The 23,458-nt window shown below is 44.7% G+C and overlaps 1 protein-coding gene across 1 annotated transcript in view; it reads right to left on the reverse strand.

Moving 5' to 3' along the window:
- Positions 1-1,824: 1,824 nt before the first annotated feature.
- The window catches only part of TSHZ2 (teashirt zinc finger homeobox 2), a 503,002-nt gene continuing 481,368 nt past the window's right edge, over positions 1,825-23,458 (reverse strand). The window contains exon 3 of the mRNA XM_060230776.1: positions 1,825-2,572. The gene's annotated coding sequence lies outside the window, so the exon portion shown is untranslated. The remainder of the gene's footprint in view (positions 2,573-23,458) is intronic.

A 23,458-nucleotide genomic window follows, 5' to 3' on the forward strand; every position in this document is an offset into this window, starting at 1 on the left:
TTCATTTAGAGCTGCAAAATTGACTCCTATAAAAAAGCAGAGGCAAGGAGGGAGGGGTATCATGGGTTAGAAATGGACTCTCCATGTTCCCCCTCCCTCCAGTAAAAAGAGCTGCTTCCTCCCCACCAACCCATCCCACTCTATTTGCAACGCAAAGCCCCATGTGTTGCATAATTCCATTCAATACTCCTAGCAAGGCCTCCATGCAATTTAACAGCTTCAGAGAAACCCGGTGCTAATGCACTGATTTGGTTTTAATAGAATTTTGTCATCAGTGGCCAGTTGCTCACCGCCGCGCATGCATGCTTCAATCTTAACCCATCCGAAGGCTCCTGTTCATTTCCAGTTGAGCTCCGTTTGTTTCCAGTTGAATAGGTTAAGCAAAGACAGACCTCACTGTTCTCAATTCACTTTATGATCCTCCCATCATAAAAAATAATATCAGCACCTTGCTTTTCATGTCAGAACTACATTTGAGCTGCTATTCCCTATGCCCATGAGTAAATCCCATAAAAGCTGCCCCGTTGTACCGTCGCTATTTTTCCTTGTGGATGATTGATTGATGGATGAGTGCTGACACTTCAATGAAGCTATTTCGACTGCCATCTCAATCCGATGATGTGAGGGGTATATTTTCTGTCCATGCCTCATTACTTCAGAATGACATTCCTGGAACTTCATTTACTTTTCCCCTCCTTCCCTCAAGCGCCATATTTTTTCCCATCTAGGTTATGCATGCCATAAAAAAAGCAATTTGCTATTATATGTGGCATAAGGGCAACACTTTCCCTAGGAGGTAAATAAGAAGGGGATTTTCCCTCTCCTTCTTCTCCATATGGAGCTTAGGGATCATATCAAAATTTCTCAGACAATTCCAACACCGGACATTTCTTCTCTTGGAAATGGGGAAATACTATACATATGTGTGGGTGTGCATGCATCCAGGTTTACATTTTATTTTAGCATAACCTTATTTGTTCCTCAAAGAATTCTCTCTCTCCCCTCCAAACATTTCATATTTATGCCTTACATAAGGAATTTTGCCTATATTTCGAGTAGTCGTTTACAACTTGATCTAGTCTTCTTTAAAGATGGGGAAAATTTATTTTTAAGTGCACAGACAGACTGTCTCTTATATGCTGGCTTTGTTGTTTAGAAAATGCTTAGCTGGATCAAAAGAGGGCCGTGCTTGTATTTAACCCTTGAAAACAACACTGGCAAGTTTTCACCATTAAAAAACATCTTGAAAGCTTTTCAGAGTAGACAGAGAACCTGATTTTAAACTGTGCAATACAGTATTCCCATTAATAATAACATATAATTAAGACATCCGTTAAAAATCCATAATGTTAATTTAATGGAGAAAATCTAATACAGTTCTATTGGAATTTTTACGTTAAATTAACTTTAACGGGCTTTTAATGGATGTCTTAATTAGATCTCATTATTAACGTGAATATTCCACAAATTAAAATAGGGACCTCAAAAGTTTTAATGGGAAAAAGTCAAAACAGCCTATTTGAAATAGAGAGTCCCCTCTTCCTCTCTTCCAAACACAAATGTAGCTCCTGTTGAAACTAAGCCAGATCAAAAACAAGCAAAAGGTGATTCTGGTCATCTTTACATTAGTGATGCTCTAGACTGAATCTTTGGACCATCATGGCAAAGTTTGCTGTTGCATTGACCACAAATTCAAGGTGCGTTCTGTTTGTCATTACACCTGTGGAATGTTAAAAATCACAATAGCTGCTTTTTCTTTGAGAAAAGTTACTGCATTGCATACATCTCGAAATACACAGCCATGGAGATTTTAAATGTAAAAAAAAAAATTAGAAAGAAAATACAACATGAGCAATGGACCTGAAAACAATCCATTTTCAACAAATCTTTGGCAGCAACATGGTTAACCATAACTATTTGAACAACTCGCTGGGAAGATGAACGTTTTCGGAGTTTTTTTGGCTCGGGATATGTTTTAACTTAATAATTCTTCTCCTTATGGTGATGTATTGATCCCTAGTGCAATGACTGGATTGGGCAACCCAGGTGCATCAGTAATAGCAGCACTGAATTGAAACATTTCCTTTAGACAAACTATCCCAAAGGGGTTATAAATAGGAAACGGACATTACCATGAAGAGCAGAGCTTCCAATGCGCCTGCATCTTGTGGAACACGTCTGGACATTAAACTATGAAGAATTATACTATTTTTTTCCTGTCGAGTGTTACAAATTGACAAAATAAGTACATCAATGTTCTCAGTCATTATCCTACTTCAGTGGTACTTTGTTTTAGTGACAGCAAAAAGGGACAGTGGAGACGAGACGGCCTCGGAGCAGTTTATCAATGAAAATCTAATATCGTCCATAAGCAGGGGAGTGGAAATCAATACTTCATTACCAAATTGTTAGTGAGGATGAAGAAGAATAGCTGGAGATTTTTATTATTCTTTTGGCAGTCTTCTCGGTCCGGGTTGTTGGAAGTTCAATGTCAGGAGTGGCGCGGCGGACGGAGGTGGGCAGTCAGGGTGGGCAGTCAGGGTGGGAGAAGCTGGGGGTTAAGGCATTGGTCCTGAAAGCAGAAATGATAAAAATAACAATGCACACAACAATCCAACCGCGGCTTCGTTTTTAAACAGCTACGGACAGGTTAGCTCGGACAGGTTCTCCTGTGTACCAGTTTCAGAGCATAGGAGACAGACAAAAGGTTCTCTGTTGCGAACGTATGAACTTGCCTTTTAAAATGTTTCTGTCAATGGATGGCCTAATAGAAAGAGGTACTTGTGAAGTTCCTGCACTATGCAGGGGGCTGGAGTAGATGACCCTGGAGGTCTCTTCCAACTCTATGATTCTATGGTAGGGTTGTCACCTCTGGGTTGGGAAATATCTGGAGTTTTGTGGGGTGGAGCCTGAGGAGGGCATGATTTAGGGAGGGGAGAATGGGGTTCAATGCCACAAACTCCACCTTTCCAAGCAGCCTTTTTCTCCAGGTGAACCGATGTATGTCACCTGGAGATCAATTGCAATAGTAGGAGCCACCACCTGGAGGTTGGCAACCCTGGAAGATGGCTTACAATTGTCCTTTGTTTTCATGCCTCCAAATAGAAGTGTGTAGCAGACTCATTTATTTGATGTTTCCTAGCTGCCATTTTGTCCCATGGAGTGGTACACATGGGAGAATGTCGTTTACAACAATTTCAGTCTCCCTTCTACATATGGAGCTGAGTGAGACAGGCCCTGCAGAAGCACAGATTTGGAAAGACAGCTTCTTCTTCCTTTAACAACAGGGCCCTCCTGAAAGCTGTGTCTCTTGGCATCTGCCTCTGATCTGCCTGCCTCTCTCTTCCTTCTGTACAAAAGGCCCAGCCAAGATTGGTAGATGAAAATAATCTCTGCTCGGCTTGCCAAAACTGGTGCCATGGATAGGGAAGGGGCAAAATCCTGTTAACTGTAGTTCTCCTGTGTTCTTATAGAAGCTTATAAAATTATGCACAGGGGAGAGTCGACAAAGAGAATTTTATCTCCCTCTCCCAAAATACTAGAACTTGAGAGCATCCAATGAACATAATGGGAAGTAGGTTCAGGACGGACAAAAGGAAATACTACTTTACACAGAGAGTGATAAAAATGCAGAATTGGTTGCCAGAGGATGATACAGTTGCATACAGCACACAAGGAGAAGGACTGAGCCTTTTTCCCTGCTCTATTTTCCCTCATTGAAACAACTCCAGGGACCTGCCATTTGCCTTGTTGAACAAATGGAGCAGTGGGACAAACAGTAGCTCCCTCAGACAATTTTAGGTTAGGAAAATGGTGCTGGCATTCCCTTCCTGCCCCACGGTCCAAACTGGAATCAGGCTGCATGCACTGAGCTCTTGAGATATGCTGGTGACCCAACCCATGGATTTCCAGGGAAAATAGGAACCCAAATCTCCCAGGTCTTACTCCAGTAACTAGACAGGTAGACTACAGTGGACTGCCTAAAGGATGCCAGCCTCTTCATTATATAATTGCTGCTATAAACACAACAAACCACCAACAAAAACATGCCTGTATGATACAGTTGCACCATTTCTTAGGTGGCAACTACTAGATTGGATCATTTTTGTGTTGCATGTCCTTGAGAACTACTTTGGGATCAACTGCTGATTGATCCTTAAAACAGATCTCTGGTCCTCATGTCAGCTCTGGAGGACTGTCATTTAGAGAAGGGAAGGCAGAAAACACTTTCCTACAGAAGTGGCCTCAGTGATCTAGATTTAGCTGCTCTGCACAAAACGACACAGTTTTCATCGCTCTTTCCTCTCGGTACGAATACACATTCAGTAGCAAACAAGGGGTTCTGTCTCTTCTGCCAGTGTGTGAAGCAAAGGCAGAGCTATCGGCAGGTGGGAAACAGGACGGGCTGCTTAACTCTTCACTGCCACCCACCCTGCTGCTTCCCCCATGTGATTGACAGACACCCCCCCCCCCATTTGGCTGGAAGATAAGAGACCAGATAGGGGATGCAAAGTTCAGAAGCAAAGAGCTGTATACTCCCTCTGGACCATGTAGGGTTGCCAGCCTCCAGGTGGCACCTGTTATTGCAATCAATCTCCAGATGACTGAGATAAATTCCCCCAGAGAAAATGGCACCTTTGGAGTGAACTCTATGGTGTCATACCCTGCTGAGGTTCCTTCCCTTCTCAAACCCCACCCTCTCCAAGCCCCACCCTCCAAATCGCCAAGTATTTCCCAAAGCAGAACTGGCAACCCTGCTTCTTTCTTGTATGGGCATGGCAATTTGGTAGCAAACGCAAGATTGGGAGTCTTGTGTTTGTCACGGAACATGTAATTATATCCTGATCATGGCTTTTATTTTATTTTATTTTGAACATTTTTTGCAGCCTGTTCAGAGTGCTGTCCAAGGTGGCTTACAATCAAAAGCCATAGTGGGAAATACAAGTCATTAAACTCTCCCCGCCCCCCCCCCCCAACAAGCCACTACAAAACTCCAGCAGCATAACAAAAACCTATTCATAAAACAGAGCAGACCATTACAAAACCTGCTAAGAAAAACCCTTGAATTAAAAAAAAGCTTGGGTAATAAGGTATGTTTTAGCCTGGTGCCTAAAAGAAAGTAAGGTAGGCATCAAGGAAGACTAAAGGAGGAAGGGGTTCCAAAGGTGAGGGGCCACCACATAAAATCCCCTTACGACAAATAGTACATCATAAAGCAGATAAACTGTTTCTCTTGAGCACAAATTCTCTTGAGCACAAATCCTTGAGAGCCAGTTTGGTGTAGTGGTTAAGTGCGTGGACTCTTATCTGGGAGAACCGGGTTTGATTCCCCACTCCTCCACTTGCACCTGCTGAGATGGCCTTGGGTCAGCCATAGCTTTCATAGAAGCTGTCCTTGAAAGGGCAGCTGCTGGAAAAGCACTCTCAGCCCGACCTACCTCACAGGGTGTGGGGGGGGGGGTAGAGGAGATTGTGACTTCTCTGAGACTCTGATTCAGAGTACAGGGCGGGATATAAATCCAAAATCATCATCATCATCATCTTCTTCTTCTTCTAAAGGCTGAAGTGAGGAGAATTCCATGTCCAACTTATAAATGAGAAGGGAGGGAGGGAATGGACTGACTCAAGGTCACCCAGCTGGCTGCATGTGGAGGAGTGGAGAATCAAACCCGGTTCTCCAGATTAGAGCCCGCCACTCTAAACCACTACACCAAGCTGGGTCTCAGAACTACTGAAGTCTGTGAGGTAGACTGTGGGGCATGCTATATGTTGAGTTGGATCCAGCAGGTTTGTTGCATGAGGAGGGGTACTTTCCTCTGGCACAGAGAGCCTGCCTCTGACACAAGATCTTCTGGAAGCACCACTGCTTATGGAAGAGATCCACATGCTCCAAGCCCATTATAGTGGCAATCTCTACTCAGATCTCCAAAATTGTTTTTGTACTCTAAACAGCTTCTACAGGAGGGGGCAAGAAGAATTTTCTCTCTTCCTCCAGCTATCATTTTCCAGTTCAAAACTGCCCTCACTCCAAGTTTTAATGAGTCTTAGTAGAGTAAGAAGACAGGTGACCTTTCTTTGCCTCTCTTTTTCCTCTGCTAGAGCAAACTGCAGCAATATGGCTGCTAATGGGTAAACCCTGTAGCAGAGGAACAAATGACTGTTGTCAGCTAGGACATCTATTCAGTCAGCGCCTGTGCATTTGAATAGGTGCCAAATGAGACGCTCCTGCCTCCACAGTCCTTGTGTCACTGGAAGTGATGTTGCACTGTTGTGTGACACTGTAGGTAAAGGCAGTGAATTCCCAGTCACCTTGATCACTCCACAGTGGTGCCTGGTGGCAGTTCTCATTAAAGAATCACCTAACCAATCTCTGCTGCTACCTGTGCTTATCCCATTCCCTTTTTTAGCCAGCCTAGCTGTTAGATTTTTTTTGCTGCCAAAGGGTGGTATGAGGCCAATTTCCCACTCACCTTACGCCACTCTCACATTCCTCTTTTCAGTGGGGCTTCCTTTTGATTTCACACTATCTGCCCTGGGGCTGCTAGTCTTAGTTTTCCAGGCTCTGCCTGTACAGATTCTCATGTAAGGATTTTAACAGAGAAACGGATTTGCATGTCCCTTCATGGAAGCTTTCTGCTTCATTTCTTCTGCAGAATGTTTGTGAACATTCCATGACTCCCCATCAGTTTTCCCAGTTGGTTTTAAAAAATGGTTTTAAAAAAATGGTTTTAAAAAAATGGTTTTTAAAAAATGATAGCTGGAGGAAGAGAGAAAACACTGTGCACAGTCCATTCAAGTTTGCTGCTGCCACCACCGGTTCCTCTTAAGCACATAACAATATGGATAATATTAAAAATACATTACATTGTATAGCTGATTGAATAGCTGTCCTGGCTGACATGGAAAGAAATGAAATCTGTCTAAGCTTAGATTTCTCTGCTGAAAGCTTCCCCTTACCAGATTACATAGGGGTTCAAAGTAGGTCAGGACTATACCAAACCAATACCTTTCAACTAAGCTTCTAAAAAGTTATTTTTCCTTTCTTTCCTGATTATGCTTCCATAAAATTTTCTTTGTTGATCACTGACAAGTTCCCTAAATTAAACATCATGACAGCCTTTCTCTAGAGAAGCAGAAGCTGGTATTGGCTGCAGGAATCTCAAGATTTTGCAAAAATAAACACACATGCCTAAATTTATCTGGAAGGTAGAAGATAAAACAACTACTTCCATCAACAGGGTTATCCTTCTGTTAGCCTGGAAATATCTGCAGAAAATCCCCTTGTGTGCCTACCAGATTCAATATGATTTAACATTAACACAGTTAACACCGTGCACAGTCCATTCAAGTAAATAGGCATTGGAGGGTGTAACTCTGTTTAGGATTGTGTTTGCAGGGTTGCTCAGCATTTCACGGGAAAATTTTCAGTTATTGTTTTTCCATCACAATTAGGATTGCCAGGTCCAACTCAAGAAATATTTGGGGACTTGTGGGGGGGGGGGGGCGGGAAGCCAGGAGACTTCGGGGGGTGGACCAGGAACAAGGCTGTGACAAGCAGGATTGAACTCTGAAGGGAGTTCTGGCAATCACACTTAAAGGGACCGCATGACTTTTAAATGCCCTTTGCCATTTGGAAATAACGAAGGACAGTGGCATGTTCTTTTGTGGCTCATAGAAATGGACCCCTTGGTCCAATCTTTTTTAAACTTGGGGTAAGGGTGTTTTGAGGAAAGGTACTGGATGCTATGCTTAAAATTTGGTGCCTCTACCCCCAAAAAAGCCCCCCCCCCGAGCCCCAGATAACCCGTGGATCAGTTCTCCATTATATCTTATGGCAGTTGGTCTTGCTAGGTTATAATGGAGTGCCCAGCAGACATTTTCCTCTTCACCCCTGCTTTCTGATAACCCTGAAGTCGGGGGAAGGTCTCCAAAGGATCCCCTGTCCCCAACTGGGAATTGGCAATCCTAACATGATGGGGTAAACTGCATCTATCAAAATCCACCCTTGTATGCAAGTCTTACACAGCCTTCCTAAGGAGGTATATTCAGCATTATACTCAGGTCAACCCAGTGGGGTTCAATCCCAGGAAATTGTTCTTAGGATGGCACTGTTATACAGAACTCATGTTGCATCTGCCCACACTTATCCTAGTTAGCAGCTATTTGGTTTATGTTAAAAACTAGGGATAAGGCCCGTTGTGAAGAAAAATACAACAGGCTCTAGAAAGAGGCTCTGGGTAAGCGCCCCCCCTTGCTGTCTTCCCACCCACCCAAGTGAAGGCACCTCAAGGAGAATGACGTAATCGCGCCAGGCACGTTGTGTGGGGACACTCTAGCATTTTGGTTTAAAATCTTGAAAAGAACTAAATTGAAACTGAATGGCCTGCTGAAGAACGTTTTGAAATTTGCCTGTTTAGTCTGTAGTAGCACCACTGTGTTTGCATTCTAATAATTTTAGTATTTTTAATACTGCACTGTTTTTAGATGTTGCAGAGAGGGCAGATCTAAATATAAGGCAAATAAATAAAATACATAAATTAAAAACCCCTCTATGGTGCCAAAGAGTTTTTTACCCAAATGCTAGAGGGTCCCCACATGATGTACCCAGCACAATTATGTCACTGTGTGTGACATAATCAGACTTCATCAGACAATGGAATGCAATGGAATTAACAGTCATACATATCCCATTCCATTGTCTGATGAAGTGTGCTTGCACATGAAAGCCCGTACCTTGAATTGAACTTTGTTGGTCTTAAAGGTGCCACTGGACTTTTAACTTTGTTCTATTGCTTTAGATCAACATGGCTACAATCAGACCTGTACAATCTGTACAGGTCTGATTGTACTTAGTTAATGGCCATCAAAATGATCTAAAGAGCCCAGATCTGAAGTTGGGTTATTGACCTCAGTTAGCCTTGTGTGTGTGTGTTAGGAGGAACAAACACCATCTAGTTTAATCCTGACTTGTTCTTTGGCTACACCCTCCCAGGCTACAGAGAAAGGCAGAGATGACAACTCAGAAAATTCATGGATATGGGGATGGTGCAGTTTGGGGAGGGGAGGGAACTCAGCAGGAATGTAATTCCATAAATTCCATTTTCTGAAGCTGCCATTTCCTCCTGAAATGATTAGGAAGCCAACCAGTTGGTATGGCCCGGAGTTCTCCCAGAGATCTCCAGACTACAGAAATCAGTTCCAGAAAAAAAAAAATGGCAGCTTTGAAGGGTAGACTCTATGGTATCACATCCTCACTCAGGATTGCCAGCTTTGACTGGCAACCAGCAGAGGGTGGAGATGGGAAGAGGGGGCATCACATCCCTGGCCTGTCTGTGCAACATTGAAGGAATCTGACAAACCTCTATAGCAGGGGTGGCCAAACTGTGGCTTGGGAGCCACATGCAGCTCTTTTACACATATTGTGTGATCCTTGAAGACCCCATTGCCCTGTTGGCCAGTTTGGAGAAGGCATTTGTCTCTTTAAATCACTTCTCCAAGCCAAGCCAGCTGGCAGTTTGGAGAATGCATTTAAAGTTAAAGTTGCTTTCTTCCTACCTCTCCCTCCCCATCTGTGTCCTTCCTTCCTTGCAGCTCTCAACATCTGATGTCCATGTCTTGCAGCTCTCAAACATCTGATGTTTATGCTATGTGGCTCTTATGTTAAGCAAGTTTAGTCACCCCTGATCTACGATAAAGCAACAGTGTTTTGCTTGAATCCTCGAGCACTATGCTGGTGTCGCTTGGTGATATGATGGGATGTAACCTCTGGGCATTCACTGGAAGTGATGTGGTACCATCAGTGTGACACTGATTTTTAACATACACATACCAATTTTCAGCGGATCAGCAGGCCATGGAGGCTCAGGCTAGGAAGCCTCCCGCTGAAGAAAAATGGTTCCTCTCTGGGCTTTTTTTGATCAGGAATACACAGAAATGCAATTCTGCCTGGTGTAAGGGGTGTTGGCTAATATGCTTGGGGGGGGGGTGCACAAAGTGGAAGAGCTTCTAGCTCCACTTGTGAACCTCCTTTTTTTTACCACTATGTGACACAGAGTGTTGGACTGGATGGGCCACTGGCCTGATCCAACATGGCTTCTCTTATGTTCTTATGTGATGCAGAGTGTTGGACTGGATGGGCCACTGGCCTGATCCAACATGGCTTCTCTTATGTTCTTATGTGATGCAGAGTGTTGGACTGGATGGGCCACTGGCCTGATCCAACATGGCTTCTCTTATGTTCTTATGTGACACAGAGTGTTGGACTGGATGGGCCACTGGCCTGATCCAACAGGGCTTCTCTTATGTTCTTATGTGACGCAGAGTGTTGGACTGGAGGGGCCACTGGCCTGATCCAACAGGGCTTCTGTTATGTTCTTATGTGATGCAGAGTGTTGGACTGGATGGGCCATTGGCCTGATCCAACATGGCTTCTCTTATGTTCTTATGTGACACAGAGTGTTGGACTGGATGGGCCACTGGCCTGATCCAACAGGGCTTCTCTTATGTTCTTATGTGACGCAGAGTGTTGGACTGGAGGGGCCACTGGCCTGATCCAACAGGGCTTCTGTTATGTTCTTATGTGATGCAGAGTGTTGGACTGGATGGGCCATTGGCCTGATCCAACATGGCTTCTCTTATGTTCTTATGTGACGCAGAGTGTTGGACTGGATGGGCCATTGGCCTGATCCAACATGGCTTCTCTTATGTTCTTATGCAAGTGAGTTCCTGCTGGGCTTTTTCTACAAAAAGCCCTGGTTCCTCTACCTCTGAGCTCCTCCCCAAATTCTGCCTATCCCAAGCACAGCCCCCAAATCTCCAGCTGGCAATCCTAGAACTGGTCTCTGCAGTCTCCACGCCCCACCTGGAGGTGGGTTACCCTAGAGAGAAAGCAATTAAACGAGAATTTGTCAAGGCAAACCAGGATTCTGAGTGAACAATCCTGGATTCACACTAAGTCAAAACAAATGACAGTTTTGAGTGATGCTTGAACAGAACCATTTTATTGGTTCCTGTGAACAGTGCAGCCCGAGCAAAGAAAAACAGCTGAAACGTGCCCCCTCTCCTCACATCCAACCCCTTGGTGACTGACCTCTGTTGGTAAAGCGAGCAGAAATCCAGGACGCCTTGGGGTCAGTCCAAGCCTGTTTTCTTTTGCAAAACAAGGGCCTTTAAACATCCCCCCCCTTAAATTAGACTAGGCAAAGAGAGTCTGCATCTTTGAGTAATGAGACTGGGAAACTGGGAACACGTTTTCCACTCACTCATTTCTCACTGTATGGCATTCCGGTTTCATGACACTTCATAATAAATCATGGCTTATCACTCACATGGGAACGTAACATGGCTCAAGTTAAGATTCGTTAGTGATTGTAAAGAAGAAACATGAATTGCTCTATATCAGGGCTTTTTGATCATCTCCCGCCTCGCTGCAGGCACTCTTTTTTATTGTTATATTTACTGTAACTGTTGTTTAAGGCATAAATAAAAGAGGAGGAAAGCACAGAAAATATGAATAATGTAAATAAATTTATTTGTCTTATTTATGCGTTGATGTAAGCATTTGGCAATTACTCTGCACAGCAGTTTGTATCCAGCATCAGAGAGGAAGAGGGAGGGAGAGTGAGAGAGAGAGAGAGTGCTGCAACAGCAGACAGATTTTTAGACTGGAAGGCTATTAATAGCACGCAGCGCTGATCCACACCTTGCTGGAGAAAGAGGCCAGCTGCTTCTTTCGAGAGGCGGTCGATTTGCAGGGGAGAGAAAAGTTCACCACCCACTCAGGGTTGCCAACTGGCCAGTTTTCTACTGGCATGACCAGTTTTCCCTTCTTCTGGCCCGTTGCCAGAGGAAGTTTTCTTCATATGACGGAGAGGACAGGAGACAAATATGCTGTGCTGTACCTTTAAGGGCTCTGCAACATTAGGCCTGCAGCCAGTCTTAGCTTTCATTTTCAGCCTAGAGTTGCCGGGTCTGACTCAAGAAATATCTGAGGACTTTGGGGGTGGAGTCAGGAGCAAGGGTGTGACAAGCACGATTGAACTCAGAAGGGAAGTCTGGCAATCACATTTATGCGTGTGCCTTTTAAATGCATTTTTAAGGAGCCCCGTGGCACAGAGTGTTAAAGCTGCTGTACTGCAGTCCTAAGCTCTGCTCACGACCTGAGTTCGATCCCAGCAGAAGCTGGTTTCAGGTAGCCAGCTCCAGGTTGACTCAGCCTTCCATCCTTCCAAAGTTGGTAAATTGAGTACCCAGCTTGCTGGGGGGAAAGTGCAGATGACTGGGGAAGGCAATGGCAAACCCGTAAAAAGTCTGCTGTGAAAATGTTGTGAAAGCAACCTCACCCCAGAATCGGAAATGACTGGTGCTTGCACAGGGGACTTTTCCTTTCCTTTCCTTTCCTTTCCTTTCCTTTCCTTTCCATGCATTTCCCCCATTTGGAAATAATGAAGAATAGGGGCGCCTTTTTGGGGGGGGGCTCATAGAATTGGACCCCCTGGTCCAATATTTTGAAACTTGGGGGTTGATTTGAGGAGAGGCACCAGATGCTATGCTGAAAATTTGGTGCCTCTACCTCAAAAAAACAGTGCCACTGAGCCCCAGTTACTCATGGACCAATTCTCTAGTATACCCTATGGAAATTGGTCTCCATAGGGTGTAATACAGACATTTCGCTCCCCCCTTGCTTTCTGATGACCCTGAAGCTGGGGGAGGGCCTCCAAACCAGGGGATCCCCTGCCCCTACCTGGGGACAGGCAACCCTACAAAAGCCGCTTTTGAGAGAGAGTGGTGCACACTTCAGATGAATTAGTATTTTCTGTTGGTTTTGAGCTTTTTGCTCCACCGTTTGACACCTTGGCTCTGCACCTGGCCCTCATTGGTCCGGCCAGGGCTTTTTTTGAGCAGGAATGCAGTTCTGGCTGGCTTGCATCAAGGAGTGTGGTCTAATATACAAATGAGTTCCTGCTGGGCTTTTTCTACAAAAAAACCTCTGGGTCCAGACCTTGGATGGGTGAGCCCAGCTCTGCACCATGGTTGCTAACCTCCAGGTTGGGGCTGGAAATCTCTAGAATTACAGCTGATCTCCAGACAGATTGCTTATTTATTTATCTAAAACAGTTCTTCCATTTCCCCTAAAGAAAATGGGTGCTTTGGAAGGTGCACTGTATGGCATTATACCCTACCAAGCTCCCTCCCTAAACCCCGCCCTCAAATCCCCAGGTATTTTTGAACCTGGAGTTGGCAACTCTGCACAGAATTTCTTTTTTGTACTGTGTGCGCGTGTGTGTGCACATGTGTGCATGCCTGGAAGTCATAGTTGACTTCTGGTGACCCCTACTGGGATTTGGACATTCAGAGAGGTGGCTCCCATCCAAGTACTTGCCAGGGTCAGCCCTGCTTAGCTTCTGAGATCTGACAAGATCGGCCTTGCCTGGACTATCCAGGTCAGGGCTCCTATTCTGCACAAATTTGTGCCTTCAACAGCTGAGGAGACAGCAAGTCTTGCTTGAGAAAGACAGGCCTGAGGTTGAATAACTCAGAAGCCTGACTTGCCCTCCATGGTAGGGCAATAGTGGGGTAGGGTTCTTGGATAAGGACTGGGGAACTCCTGGAGATTTGGGGATAGGGGATAGAGCTTGGGGAGGATAGGGAATACGGATGGGCATGAACTGTATTTTTGCAGTTCGGGGTTTGTGGCGAAATCACAAACCGAATCATGTACCCATTCAAACTGAGAGGTTGGTTTGCGAACCAAATTGGTTTGTGTGGCTTCATGAGCCATTGAAAGTTTAAACCCCTGCTTTCTGCTCCCCAAGAAAAGCCATGGGGAGCAAAAAGTAGGGGTTCAGATGGCTCAGAGCCATTTCATTTAGGGGAAGGTATTTATGTGTTTCCTGCATTGTGCAGTGGGTTGGACTAGATGACCCTGGAAGTCCCTTCCAACTCTATGATTCTTTGATTTCACCCCCAGGTTTCTGCTTGCTGTGGATTTTGACAGCAAGCAAAAAGCAAGGGGTGAAATGGCTGGGACTGGGAGGTATTCCACCCCCTGTTTCCTGCTGGCTGGGAAAAGCTGCAGTCAGCAGAAATCTGGGAGTGGAATGCCTGGGAGGGAAATCTGGGGATGAAATGGCTTAAAGCCATTTAATCCCCTAATTTCTGCTCCCTTTGGGTTTATGCAAGGAGAAAGCAGTGGTTTACAGCTGAAAGCTGTTTTTTTATGAAGAGCAGAAAACACAAACCCTTGCTTTCTGCTCTTCATGAACCACTATGAATTGACACAAACTGTATCAAAATTTGTGGAATTTCATGGAGGCTTTTCAGTTCATGGACATAGCTTCACAAACCACAAACTGTCCAAAATTCATGACAAATTTTAGTTTGTGAGTCAGTTCATGTTCATCCCTAACACAGGCCTCAGTGGGGTACAATGCCATAGAGTCCACCCTCCAAAGCATCTATTTTCTTCAGGGGAGCTGATCTCTGTAGTCTACAAATGAGATATAATTCCAGAGCATCACCAGGCCCCACTTGATGGTTGGCATTCCTATCTGGCAACCATTGGGAGGAGGGGGGAAGATATGGAGGGTAATATTGGTGACAGCATGATGCCACTTCAGAGTTTCCCATGATTCCTAGAGAGGGCTGACATCACTTCCAGGTTTCCCCAGAAATGATGTCACACTGTTATTCACCAGAAATTTGTTTTTAGGTTGTTTCCTCCCCTACTAGCTGCAGCAGCAGGAAATGGGACCTGGGGGTGGGGTGGGGATTCCCTGTCCCAGGGAATACTTGACCCACTTACTCTACAGGCAATAATAAGCAAAAGGAGGAGGAGTGCTCCCACTGCTGTACTGGGCGGCAACAGGTGGCTTGAGGCAGGAGGTCTCCTGCTATGACAGTAAACCCGGTTTCCCTAGTTGCAGAGCTGCTGGTGGAGATAACTTTGCACATCACTGAACGTGTGGTTTGCACTTCTCCCCCCCCTCCCCGCTTTTATATAGTATCCAAAGAGGAACTTCCACAGCTAACAGTGCAGAGATGGGCAATATACATCTCCATTTCAAGAAGAATTTACATAACTCCCTTGCAGAGGCAGATGTCAATGTTCACGTGTGATGAACAAGCCTAGGCCAGGCAGTACAAATCATCTGAACTTCCTGCCCCTTCTCTGCTTATCCCCACATCAGAGTTGGTTTTGATGTAAGACAATAGCGAGTCAGCAATCCCAATTATTCCAGAAGCCTCTGCCTCCTTTCTTTCAATTTGCTTCAGGCCTTTGAGTAACCCCTTGATCATGCAATCAAGTCTGAATCTAAAGCCGGTTAAGTAGATAACTTGGGTTACACGTTTTCATTTGCCTGCTAAAGCACCAGGGAAAAAATGAGTTTGGGCAGGGGATGGGTGGTAGGAAGGAAATCGTTGCCCAAGGAATGCAGATGAAAACTCCTGATTTTGTGTCAGCATTAATTTTATGAAGAAGAAGAAGAAGAAGAAGAAGAAGAAGAAGAAGATATTGGATTTATATCCCGTCCTCCACTCTGAAGAGTCCCAGAGTGGCTCACAATCTCCTTTACCTTCCTCCCCCACAACAGACACCCTGTGAGGTGGGTGGGGCTGGAGAGGGCTCTCACAGCAGCTGCCCTTTCAAGGACAACCTCTGCCAGAGCTATGGCTGACCCAAGGCCATATGAGACATCTACATTGGTCCCCATATTATAAACTTAGAATCATAGAGCTGGAAGGGATCTCCAAGGTCATCTAGTCCAACCCCCTGCAGAATCCAGGAACTTCACAAATATCTCCCCCCCCCTACACTCCCAGTGACCTCTGCCCAGAAGATGGCAAAAAATGCCCCCAGGATCCCTGGCCAAACTGTACTGGAGAAAAATTTCTGCCTGACCCATAGTGGTAATCAGCATTCCCCTGGGCATGTAAGAACAGGTCATGAGAACTAAGCACCCTTCCAGCCCTTCCTGCACTCCTTCTCATTATCTGCTTAAGTTCACAGAATCAGCATTGCTATCAGATGGCCATCTAGCCTAACCTCTGTTTAAAGACCTGTTTAAAGGAGAGCCCACCACCACCAGAGGAAGCCTGTTCCACTGAAGAACCGCTCTGAGTGGCAGGAAGTTCTTTCTAATGTTTAGTTGGAAACTCTTTTGATTTAATTTCAACCCATTGGTTCTGGTCCAACCTTCTGGGGCAACAGAAAACAACTCTGCACCATCTTCTATCAGGGGTGGCCAGCATGGCCAGTGGCTGGGGCTGATGGGAGTTGTAGGCAAAAAACATCTGGAGAGCTACCGTTGGCCACCCCTGCTCTATATGACACACCTTCAACTTGAAGATGGTGGCCATATAGCCACATTCATCTCCTCTCCAGGCTTAACATATCCAGCTCCTTTAGCATTTCCTCATAAGACTTGGTCTCCAGATCCCTCACCATCTTCATTGTCTTCCTCTGGACACATTCCAGCTTGTCTGTATCCTTCTTAAATTATGGTACCCCAAACTGAACACAATATTCTAGGTGAGGTCTAACCAGAGCAGAGTAAAAATCAGCTGTATGGCCAGTGTTCTGGAGAAAAGTTGATTGACCTGCTGATCTTGATGATATTGAGCAGAGGTTGATTTTATCAATAAAAATCTGTGCATTGCTTTATTGTTTAGTTGTGAGTTTTGATGCACATTTAATAGTTTGAAACAATATTTTAAAGGGTTCAATTATAAAGGTTCATTGTATATGGTATATTGGTTCATGCTTCCTACTGTCTGCAGTGAAAGAAACTCTGGGGCATCCTTTTACAAGATTCAGAAAGAGTACTAGATACTGGCTTGGATCCCACCTAGAGACCTTAAATCCACTCTCCCCCCACAAGATATTCTTGGGGATCCCCATTCCCTGATAACAGCACATTTTAGGGGGTAACAGCACTTTAGTGTTTTTTCTTTCTGCCACAGTAGGAAGGAAACTGAAAAATACCCATCTACTTGCACCTGCTGAAATCTAGGTGGGATCCAAACCACCTTCTCAAAATATGTCTATTTAGAAATGTACAAATTGATCATGGGAGGGTCATTTCTACAGATGCATCAATTTCTGCAAGCACTAGAACACGGGTGTCAAATGTCTGGCCTGTGGGCCAGACTTGGCTTGCTCAGGGCTTTAATCATGCCAATAGGGCTCTTCCCCCCCCCCTCCTGTCCTCAGAGACCTTAAAGGAAAACCCATTCCACGTTTTCCTTGCAACTTTGTCTGTGCTGCAATGTGTTTCAATGGAGTGGAGCTCAGTTTAACTACCCAGCATTCCTATGGCCAGCTGAAGCTCAGACTTCCTGGAGTTGTGTCCTTGCAAATAAAGGGTTGATGCTTTGTGTCAGCTTTGTCTCTATTAAATGGACCTGAGAACTGGTGCCTAGTGAGTAGTGGTAATTAGGGGAAAACCAGAGCAAAAGGAGGATATTACACTGGAGAGCCATTGCCAATCTGAGGAGACCCAGGGCAGAGGGGGGGGGGGGGAGCTTGCAATGCCCTGTCATTTCATGTTTTCCCAGGCTAAGAGCATTTTATATTTTTCGTTTCTGCTGTGATCCTTGTGCTTTTTCTTGATATTTTATTTTTAAAATTGCATTGCCAAATCCTTCTATTCCTCCTGCTTTCCATTTTAAACAAAATATTGCAAGAGCGTCAAGTAAAAAATAATAATTAAAGATTTTTTATTTACTTGACGCTCTTGCAATATTTTGTTTAAAATTGAAAGCCGGGGGACTAGTAGGATTTGTCTGTGTCCTTTATAAAGTTTGTATCTCTGCTACCTGCAATTACATTTTATGACATTCATGAGCCTGGCCCCACAAAGTCCCTTTTATGCCAGATCTCTTCAGCCTAGCAAATGAGTTTGACACCTTTGTACTAGAATATCCACTGAGGATCTTACTAGCCAGTCTAGACCACAAAAACCCAATCTTGTTTGTCCTTTGTTGATTACATTCTCCACAGTTCTTTACTCAAGCAGTAGGGTATGTCATTCATTATCTAGTAGCCACCAGCAGTCAAAACATTCAGCAAGCTGTATAAAAGGGCTGAGAGCATTGCATGTTCAGTATTTAGGTGCAGCAGCTCAGTGTCTGCTTTGCACACAGAAGGTCCCTGACACCTCCAGTTAAAAGGATCAGGTAGTAGGAGGTGAGGTGAAAGATCTCAATCTGAGACTCTGCAGAAACAGCTGCCAGTCTCAGTAGACAATGCTGAACTTGATAGACCAACAGTCTGATTCAGTATAAGACAACTTCCTGTGTTCATCGTCAACCTGGAATGCACGTTGCCAGCACATAACCAAAAAGAGGGTGCTTTTTTTGGAGCAGGAACACAGTTCCAGCTGGCTTGGCAACAGGGGGTGTGGCCTAATATGCAAATAGGTTCATGCTGGGATTTTTCTACAAAAAAAAACCCTGGCCAAAAGGAACTGCATTTTAACCATGATGGTGCACCAGAAACTATTCTGAGGTCAGTCAGTTAGTGGGATTAGGGTTCTCAGGTCCCCCTTGGCCAATGGCAGGGGATAGGGAATAGGGTTGCCAGATCCATGTTGGGAAACTCCTGAAGATTTGGGGATGGAGCCTGGGGAGGACAGTGACCTCATTGGGATACAGTGCCATAGAGTCCACTCTCCAAAGCATCCATTTTCTCCAGGGGAACTGATCTCTGTTAATCCAGAGATGAGCTGTAATTTCAGAGGATCCTCAGGTCCCACCAGGAGGCTGGCATTTCTAGACTGAGCATGGATCTGAGCATGGATCTCTCTGATCGTAGTCCAACACCGTAACCACTATACTACACTGGCTCCTAACCCAGCATACTGGTTTCTACTAGGGTTGCCAATCCCCAGGTGGGGCAGGGGATCCCCCAGTTTGGAGGCCCTCCCCCCGCTTCAGGGTCGTCAGAAACCGGGGGGAGGGGAGGGGAATGTCTGCTGGGAACTCTATTATTCCCTATGGAGATTTATTCCCATAGAAAATCATGGAGAATTGATCTGCGGGTATCTGGGGCTCTGGAGGGGCTGTTTTTTTGGAGAGGCACCAGATTTTCCATAGAGCATCTAGTGCCTCTCCCCAAAATACCCCCCAAGTTTCAAAAGGATTGGACCAGGGGATCCAATTCTATGAGCCCCAAAAGAAGGTGCCCCTATCCTTCACTATTTCCTATGGAAGGAAGGCATTGAAAAGATGTGCCGTCCCTTTAAATGTGATGGCCAGAACGCCCTTTGGAGTTCAATGATGTTTGTCACAGCCTTGATCTTGGCTCCACCCCCAAAGTCCCCAGATATTTCTTGAATTGGATTTGGCAACCCTAGTTTCTACTCTCTGTAATGGGGGAAAGTGAAAATGAAACTTTGCCTCCATGCATCATTGAATATTGTGCTACTGCTGTGCTATAGGAGTAATTCACAACTGGATTTCCCTGTGTGAGGAATGAGGAAGACAGTCCAAAGATGCATAAGAGGTTGAATTCCAGCACAACCTAAGGCCAACAGACTACAGTATATACCCAAAGACTATACTTACAAATAATACACATTCTAAAATCAGAGGCAAGAAAGCCAACATTTCCCTTATCTACTAAAATCCAGTGGCCCCTTCGGATTAACTTTTACTGGTTTAAAATTACAGCCTTTTTCAAATATATCCATAAAAACACAAGGTGCCTTGCTAGATTCTAGGGTTGCCAACCCCCAATTGGGGGCAGGGATCCCCTGGTTTGAAGGCCTTCCCCCTGCTTCAGGGTTATAAGAAAGCTCGGGGAGGGGAGGAAATGCCTGCTGGGCACTCCATTATACCCTATGGAGACGGATTCCCATAGGGTACAATGGAAAACCAATTCATAGATATCTGGGCCTCGGAGGGGGGGTAATTTTTGAGGTAGAGGCACCAAATTTTCAGCATAGCATGCGATTCCTCTCCTCAGCCCCCCTCCCAACGTTCAGCGGGTCAAATTCTATGAGGCCCCAAAGAAGAGTCCAATTCTATGAGCCCCCCAAAAAGGTGCCCCAGCCACTATATCCAATGGAAGGGAGCCATTTAAAAGGAGTGCGGTCCCTTTAAATGTAATGACCAGAACTCCTTTCAGAGTTCAATTCAATCATGCTTGCATACCCTTGCTCCCAAAGTCTCCTGGCTTCACCCCCAAAGTCCCCAGATATTTCCTGAGTTGGACCTGGGAACAACCCTACTAGATCCATCCAGTGTTCCACCTAATCCAGTATTCTACCTATAAATGGAACTGAAGGGCCAACAAACGGCACAGAGGCCAAGGCCTCACTCCTAGCACTGGTATTCAGAAGTCTACCACCCCAGTCTATGTTGATCAAGAGTCCCTCCTCCATGATGAAGGTCAATGAATAGTCAACAGGCAAGTTATCCCTACCTCTTTCTCAGTACTTTCTTAGAGAAAATAAATTCAAAACAAAGAGACTGATCATCCATTTTGTACACTGAACAAAAATTCTATAGAAGTTGTCAATACGTTAGGAGCTGACACTGGATGTGTATGAGCACGTGCTTATTATTTATTTATTTAATTATTGGGAATAGTTCTATATCACCCTTCCACTCTTGCACTGATTCCCATGGGCAGCTTTATCACATTTTCAGGACAGAATTAAACAGCCTGTGGCTAATTTTGTCACAAAACATGGCCGAGCAGCTATTGGAAGAGGGGATAAATATTTGACAATGCTGTTAAGGCAACTTTGCTAACGATTTTTGAAGAACCTCCAACTGAGGTCTAAATGTCTTCAATATCCATAAACAACTCTATACTGTCCAATTAGGAAGACAAAGACATAGAGGCTTGTCAGGAAGATTTGCATGGCTAAGTGTCTCAGATCACAGAGATGATGAGGGATTGTTCGAGAGGGAATTTCGGGGAATGGGGAGGGGAGGAAGTGTGCACTGCAGAGAACGGATGACTATCATTACAATATCCTCGAGCCTCATACCTTCCCAATTACTGGCAGGTTCCATTAATTACGCCAACATTTCCCTAATAGAATCCCCCTGTCTTTTCCCTTATCACTACCTTCCCTCTGTCTACCTGAAATGCACAACTCAGCAGCCTATGAAAAACTAGGCCACATGGTGGCCTGTTAAAATGGAAATAAATAAACAAATGTGGCAGCTATTGGAGAGGCAACAAAAACGGAAGGAGAGGACGGTAGTTCAGGAGAGGTGTGGGAGCTCCTGAACTAAATATCAAATATGTTTGGAAATGTTAAAAACTGAGCTCTTGGGAGTAATTGCTGTGGCAACCCTGGGGGACAGGGGGTGGGATATGCAGGGTTTCCAACCTGTAATGGAGATTTTCTGCTGTTACAGTAGATCTCTAGCCAACCAAGTTCAATTCCCCTGAAGCAAATGGCTGCTTTTAATGGTGGGCTCTATAACATTATACCCTGCTGAGGTCCCTCCCCTCCCCAAACCCCATCCTCCTCAGGCCTCACCTCCAAAATCTCCAAGTATTTCCCAACTCAGAGATGGCAGGCCTAGGGATATGCAACTCAACATGCTCAAAAGTAGAAAGGAAAGCATCCCCCCACTATGTAATCAGGGGTTGGGGTTTTTTTTAGCAGGAACTCATTTACATATTAGACCACACCTTCCTGATGTAGCCAATCCTCCTGAAGTTTACAGTAGGCCCTGTACTAAGAACCCTGTAAGCTCTTGGAGGATTGGCTACATCAGGGGGTGTGGTCTAATATGCAAAGGAGTTCCTGCTACAAAAAAAGCCCCCGATGCAAAAGAATACACAAAAGAAGAGAGCAAAGTTTGAGTCCAGTGGCACCTTTAAGTCCATCAAAGTTCAATTCTGGGTATAAGCTCTTGTGTACATGCACACAAAAGCTTACACACCCAGATTTAAACTCTGTTGGTCTTAAAGGTGCAGCTGGTCTCAAACTTTGTTCTGTTGCTTCAGAACAATATGGCTAACCACCTGAATCTACACAAAAGGACTGTGATCACACACACCAAATAATGCACTTTCAATCCACTTTCAACGCGCTTTGCAACTGGATTTTGCAAAATCCAATTGGAAAGTGCATTGAAAGTCGATTGAAAGTGCATTATTTGGTGTGTGTGATCACAGCCAAGAAGAGGCAGATTGCAAAGTGAAATCACAAGTCCTTCTAGATAGACGTCTCCCTGGTGGGAGGCTGCAGCAGATACCACCAACTCGTTCCCATTAGAGATAGTGTTTGGAGCATTCTCTGCTGCCATCTAGTCACTTATTGACCAGATTATCTGTACCAATCGTGTTTACAATTTGGCTTGACCATCTCATCCTGTGGCAGAGAGTCAGAAGCCCTCAAACTTGTTTCTGACTGAAATGAAATCCGTCACCAAGAGTCTTGCCTGTAATCTGCAGCTGTTTGCAACAGACAAGAAGGGAAGGGGCGGAGGGAAATACCATGCAAACGTTTCCAAATCATCACTGATAGCATCCCCCTCCTCCCGTTCGATGGACAGCCAACTGTTCCCCGTGATTTCTATTACATTTTCTACCTATTATTTCATGTAATGGCATTCCTTAAATTTTAAATTAGCTCCGAAGAATAAAAATAATTGAATTCCTGCTGTTTTGTGTACATAGAGGGTGACAGGAGCTAATGTGATAATTTAAACTGTAAATGAGTCTTCACTTTGTGTTCATTAATTACAGCTAATTACTGAATTACAAACCTTCTTGGTTAGGCACTGTTATGTATTCATGTAGCATGTTAGACCTCCAGCTGGTAGAAAACTGCTTTATAGACTTACAAGCTGACTTAGGAAGCTACCACAGGAAGAATTCCACTGGGGGAGGGAGCAGAGGGAGGGGCATCAGAAAGGGGTATATTCCAAGGATCGACTTCCCCAAACATAATCAATGATAAAACAAAAATTAATGGAACTCACTCAAACCTTGGAGGAAAGTATTCTGAAGAATCAAACGGAATTTCTCGGATATCAAGATATACGGTGTGTATGCATCTATTATTTATTTATTTAGAAAATGCTTATGCCGCCCTTCCAGGGAACTTGCCTGAGGCGGCTCACAAAATAAAACCTTTAAAAAGCAGCAACGTTAAAAGTTATTAGAAGCCAGGCTATGTGCAACAAGATCCAGGGCTTTCTCGGTGGCAGCACCAGAACTTTGGAACACCCTCCCAGAAGCTATAAGGGCCCTGCGGGATTTGTCGGCGTTCCGCAGGGCCTGTAAGACCGAACTGTTCAGACAGGCTTTTCTGGTTGACTGAAAATGGGCTGCCACCGGACATCCTACAGAAGCTGGCGATCATAGTCAGAACCCAATACCGCCAGACTGGATTGAGACAGCGCAAATAGTTTTAAATTGATAAGTGAATTATGGTTTTATATGTTTTATGGAATTGATTGTTTTTATGATATTGTAAGCCGCCCT

The sequence above is a fragment of the Heteronotia binoei genome, chromosome 2, assembly GCF_032191835.1.
Source record: "Heteronotia binoei isolate CCM8104 ecotype False Entrance Well chromosome 2, APGP_CSIRO_Hbin_v1, whole genome shotgun sequence".
NCBI classification, from domain to species: Eukaryota; Metazoa; Chordata; class Lepidosauria; order Squamata; family Gekkonidae; genus Heteronotia; species Heteronotia binoei.